Below are 6,000 nucleotides of genomic sequence, written 5' to 3' on the forward strand. Positions count from 1 at the left end.
TCTCCGAAAACACGATGGTTTTAGAATATACTGGGTGCAATTTCATGAATAGCGGTCCTGGAGTATACAAAGGAGCACATGCTTATGAAAGCTGCCCAAAAGAAAATATGTGTTGCCCATAGCAAGTAATCACAGCACAGCTTTTATTTTACCTCAGCAGTATAAGAAATGAAAGCTGAGCTGTGATTGGTCGCCATGGGCAACACAGAACGCTCATTCAAAATTTCACTTAAATGGGACAGAACTATGGAAAACGCTGGGAAAACCGTCTGCGTGACGGAGGCCTTAGTTTCCCATTTTATTTTGTTCCCCTTTTTGTTCCTGTTTCATGTGACGCTAACTTCGTGTTACATGAATGTCAATAGATAATCCGTATAAAATAAATTTATTAATTCATATAAAATAATTCATTTTATGTATTAAAGATTTCAGGCAAAAACGCCTCACATCTGTGAAATTCCAATCCTCTCATGCGAGTTTGACGCGCCAGAAGATCGAAAGTGAAACTTCACATCGCACTCACACGCACATTGCCTGGCATGCGAGAGCCATGCGATGCACTTAGGCCTCATATCCACGGGGAAAATCAGGCCCGCCGGGGATTCTTCATGTAGAATCCCGCAGCGGGTCCCTCCTTTCCCGCGGACATGAGGCCTAAAAATAAGCATTACTTACCTGTCTGGATGCTGCGGATCTGCCCTCCGTCGCGGCCGGAACTTCTCTCTTCGGCCCGGGGGATGTGCTCGGCACGCTGGCAGTGTGCTGCGCGCATGCACCGTGCACCCTTCTTTTTTTTTGAACTCCTGCTCTCCCGCGCTGGAGAGCAGGAATTCAGCTGCGGGTGTGCCGCGGATCCAGACGGCTTCCATAGGCTTCAATGGGAGCCGACCCGTGGGAGACCCGCACTAAAATGGAGCATGCTGTGGGTGTTTTCCTGCACACGCAATCTGCGCCTCAAGGCAAAATGACATCCGCAGGTATTTAACTACCTGCGGGTGTCCAATGCATCCCTATGGGGCACGAATCACTCGTGCAGGTGACCCGCTGCGGATCTGTCCCCGTGGACATGAGGCCTAAATCTCCCATTGAAGTTTATGGGCGATACGTCCAGAAGAATGCAAAGAGATAGGACATGCCGCGATTTTTTTCCCGCTCCGCAATGCGGGAAAACATCACTTGTGTACATGAGTCCATTCAAAAGAACGGGGTTCATAACTGCATTTCTGCGCCTCGCAACGTACAAATCTTGTGCGAGTTTCACAGCCGTGTGAAAGCGGACTTATCCAATAACTAGATATTATTTATTCTTCAACCATCACTGTTTTTCGGTGCCAGATTTTTATCTAACCTTACGTTGCATGATCTGCTATATACGGATTTTGACTGGCTGTCAGCACCTCCCTCCCTCCATAGGATCCAGTATTTTTGTTTTTCGGCTCCAAGGACTGAGAAGTATTGCAGTGTATTATATGAGTGAATAAAGGATTGTATGTTAAAGTCCCCTGCTGTGACTTAAGGCTGGGTTCACATGGGGCGGATTTGCCGCGGAAATTCCGTGCGGAATTTCACCGCGGCAAATCCGCAAGCGGCTGCTAATCCCGGGATTAGCAGAAATCTCAGAAATCTCGTCCACACGGGACGGCAAATCTGCTGCGGCTAAGCCGGCAGAATCCGCCGCCGCGGCACGGATTTGCCGACCGCAGCAGGTCCATTTTTTTTCCCGCTGCGGCCGCGCTCTCCTCTATGGGAGTGCCGGCCGCAGCGGAAGAGCGAGCCACCGGGCTGCTTCAAAGCAGCTGCGGGTTTTGCAGCGACAGTTCTCCAGGCGGAAATCACTGCGGCCAAACCACGAGATTTTCGACGAGAATCCGCCCTGTGAGAACCCAGCCTAAAAAAAATAATTTTTTAAAAAGTGTATCAATTTAATAATTAAGTAAACATTTTTTATACCTCACGCTGAATGCTATTAAAAAAATTGCATAATTGCTGTTTTTCTCCCCCTTTATCCCTCACCCCCCCAACAAAACAGATAATATTTTTCAATGCTTTGTATGTACCCAAAAAATGGCAACATTAAAAGTACAACTCCTCCAACAAATAACAATGCAATACAGCTACATTGATAGAAAAATAGTTCTGGAAGACAGGGATGAAGAAAAAATGTAAAAAAAACCATCCCAAAGGCCAGTAGTGCCCGCGGCGTAAAGCTCTTATGGTAGCTTATTTGCTTAACAAAATGTTTTTTCAGCATATTAAGAGTTCTTAAAAATGTCACGCTAAGCAATCTAAACTCCATGAAGTAACAATAGTAATAGCAAAAAATTCCAGGCAAGAATAAGACAAAAGTCTTTTGTTTAGCTGAAGGAAAACTACAAAATTCAATAGAAAGAGAATTTGAAAATAAAAATCAATAATTCAATAAATCGGAAGAAATGTGTCAGCCAAGAGAGAGAATAATTAGAAAGTTATCCATACAAAGTATCAGTCAACCTTTTGCAACAGCCATCAGAGCAACCCAGTGTATAATGAGCCTTGTGTGGCACAGAAATGCAGTCCTAAGCTCTCACTCACAGCCTGAAGGTTGCCAGTTTAATTCCCATGTTGTTCAGGTAGCTGCATCAAGGTTTACTCAGCCTTCCAGGTCGGTCAAATAAGTACCCAGCTTGGTGGGGGATAATAGATAAAAATTACTTGAAAGCGCTGCGGAATAAGTTGGCGCTATACAAATAACAAGATTTTTTTTTTAATCATTGAGGCATTTTGCTGAGTTTCTTTTGCAATATGATGCAAAGACCAACTGGCTGTATGTTGCCCTATGATTAGAGATCAGCGAGCACGCTCGTTTAAGGCTGATGCTTGAGCGAGCATCGGTCTTTTGGAGTAACTGATTACTTGGCTGAGCACCATGCAGGAGAGCGGCGGGGGGAGCAGCGGGGAGAGAGAGATCGCCCTCACTCTCACCTCCGCCGCCCTGCCCCCCGCATGGTGCTCGGACGATTAATCAGTTACTCCAAAAGACCAATGCTCGCTCGAGCATCAGCCTTAAACGAGCGTGCTCGCTCATTGCTCCCTACGATGAAACTTTAAGTAAACTCATCCATTTGATAAAATGGCGCTCCGCAGCATCTTACATACATCTTCACTCCTAAATCTTTGTCCAGACACAAAAATCGAAGGACACAAAGCAGTTTCTGCGGGTGTGACAGTATCTCCAAAGTTAGCTTCACAGACTGGTTTTCCTCTTGATCACATGATTGTCCTGGAATTGTATCAGTTTGCATAACTTGTTTGTAAATACCATGAAAATGACATAATAATGTGACTTAGGCCGGCTTCACACGAGCGTGACGGGCTCCGCCGCGTAATATTCCGCAGTGAAGCCCGTCACGGCGCCCCCCAGAGACCCCATACTTACCAGCGGAAGATAGCGTGAAGACGCTTCCCCGCCCACCGCCGTCGCGTCATGTGACACGCCCACCGCGTCACATGACGCGGCCGGCCGTGTCACGTGACGCGCCGGCCGCGTCATATGACGCGCGGCGGTAGGCGGGGAAGCGTTTTTTCACGCTATCTTCCGCTGGTTGCAGCGGGAGATAGCGTGAACGGACGGCTTCGATTGACTGCAATGGAAGCCGTCAGCGCGTACACCCGCGGCAAATAGAACATGCTGCGGGTGAGGACGGGAGATTTCATGGTGCGAAATTCCGCGGTGGAATTATGCACCGTGAGCATTGTGCTATTAGGTTCAATAGAACCTAATAGCTGCGGGCAACGCAGCGGATTTTTGCCGCGAATTTACGCGGCGTAAATCCGTTCGTGGGAAGGAGGCCTAAATCTTCATGGCATTTTCTCTGTGAGTTAGTGTTAACAGATGCTATATCTTTGTTATTTAAGAATGCATTATTCTCCTTTGTAGGAACAATTCCTAAAGCTGGGAACCTGACATTTTTAACCTCTTAAGGACCATGCTGTTTTGTACCTTAAGGACCAGACACTTTAGGGATTTTAGCCATGTGGTAGTTTTATTGCTCTATTTTTTTTCTTTTAGTTAGCAAAATTATTTTTGCTGCGTTTTTTTTCTGTGACATATAGGGATATAGGGCAATTTTTAAAATCTTTTTCTTACGTGTTTTTTTTTCTTTTACTGAGGGTAAAAAGCTGAATTTTTTGTTAACATTTCTAGTTATTTTTTTTAAATTAGTATATTTATGCTAAAATAAAGTATGGGAATGGGTTCCTCATTTCGTTTCGGACGTTTTGATATATAATATTTATGGTTTGGGTTACAGGGCACTTACAGCGATGATTTTGGTTGGCGTCGGCTTTGGGTTATTTTCTTTCTTATGTATATATTATTGTTTTAGTCTGTAATTTTATTTTTCTTATCTATGTAATCGTTTTTTACCATCTATGGCCCTCATGACGCCATATAAGACCTCTGAGGGACATTCACATGTTTGTTTTTTTTTATTTGATACTTTCCCACTGTAGCTGGGTGTCCATAGGAGCCCCAGTTACAGGAGAAACCATCCCCTGTAGTGACAATAGTCACTGGCAGAGCTGATCAGCGTCTGCTGGGACCCTGCAGCTCTGCTGTAGCAGAGAATCCTGGCGGTCATGTAACCCCCGGCTCCTGTAGTGGAAGAAACACTTCCACTTTCACTTTTAGTATATATCGCTCATTGAGCGAAGTGTACTGATGAAAGGAGGAGGCAGAAAGGGTTAAAACCCATTTCTTCCTCCTCCTACGGCTTATCAGCTGTGACTAACAGATAACAACTCCTCCTGCTTCTGATTGATTACAGCCATAATTTTACATATGGCTGGGCTTAAAGCTTGGGACCAAGCGCTGTATATTTACAGTGCTTGGTCCTAAATAGGTTAAAAGGTGAAGAGGTCCAGGTCCTGTCTTCCTATAACGGTTACCTATCCACAGATTTAAGGCCCATTCAGATAGCTGTATATTTGGGCTGTTTATATATTTAATTTTATTATTTTATATATATTTTTTACATTTTTATTATACTTTTGTCCTATCATGGAACTTGAACTTCATCAGCTTTGATTACTGATAGAATACCCAACAATACTTCAGCCTCTGGCAGAGCCTAATAAGCCATCGTAGATGGCTGACACAGAGGCCATTGTTCAGCCTTTGGGTGCTATAGTAACACACTGAAACCCCACAAATGCAGTGCATGGCTCAAATGGGTGACGGATAGAGATGAGCGAGTATACTCGCTAAGGCACATTACTCAAGCGAGTAGTGCCTTAGCCGAGTATCTCCCCGCTTGTCTCTAAAGATTCGGGGAGCGGCTGGGGAGATGAGGAGGAACGGAGGGGAGATCTCTCTCTCCCTCTCTCCCCCCCGCTCCCCGCCGCAACTCACCTGTCAACCGCGCCGGCCTCCGAATCTTTAGAGACGAGCGGGGAGATACTCGGCTAAGGCACTACTCGCTCGAGTAACGTGCCTTAGCGAGTATACTCGCTCATCTCTAGTGACGGAGGATGCCAACCCCCTGTCAGCCTCTTTAGATGCCGCAGTCATACTGATCACGGCATCTAAAAGGTAATCCGCTTAATTACTAACTCATTCAAAGCTGCTGTCGTTGCTGCGCCAATCCTGACTCATTCAATCCTGACAATCTGCACCGATCCCAATTCATTCAAATCTGCCCTTGCCGTTACTGCTGTGCCAATCCCAAATGAACTGGCAGAGAAACAATGCTCACCCAAAAAGGACAGACACTGAAACTATAGTATGAAATTGAGTCGGGAGAGTAGGATCTTCATGGACCAAGAAATGTAACTCACCCTCAGCAAGCCTTAATGACAAACAACAAGCAGCTCTCACCAGGCAAATCCTCGACTTAGATATAAAACATTCTTTCCTTGGAGAAACAAACTTGACTCTTAAGCAAAACAGCTCGCCCTGCTTGTGAGTGGGGCATTAATTTCCAAATCCTAAATGGACCAAAAACATTAAATAGAATCCAGCAG

The sequence above is a fragment of the Eleutherodactylus coqui genome, chromosome 3, assembly GCF_035609145.1.
Source record: "Eleutherodactylus coqui strain aEleCoq1 chromosome 3, aEleCoq1.hap1, whole genome shotgun sequence".
Classification (NCBI taxonomy): Eukaryota; Metazoa; Chordata; class Amphibia; order Anura; family Eleutherodactylidae; genus Eleutherodactylus; species Eleutherodactylus coqui.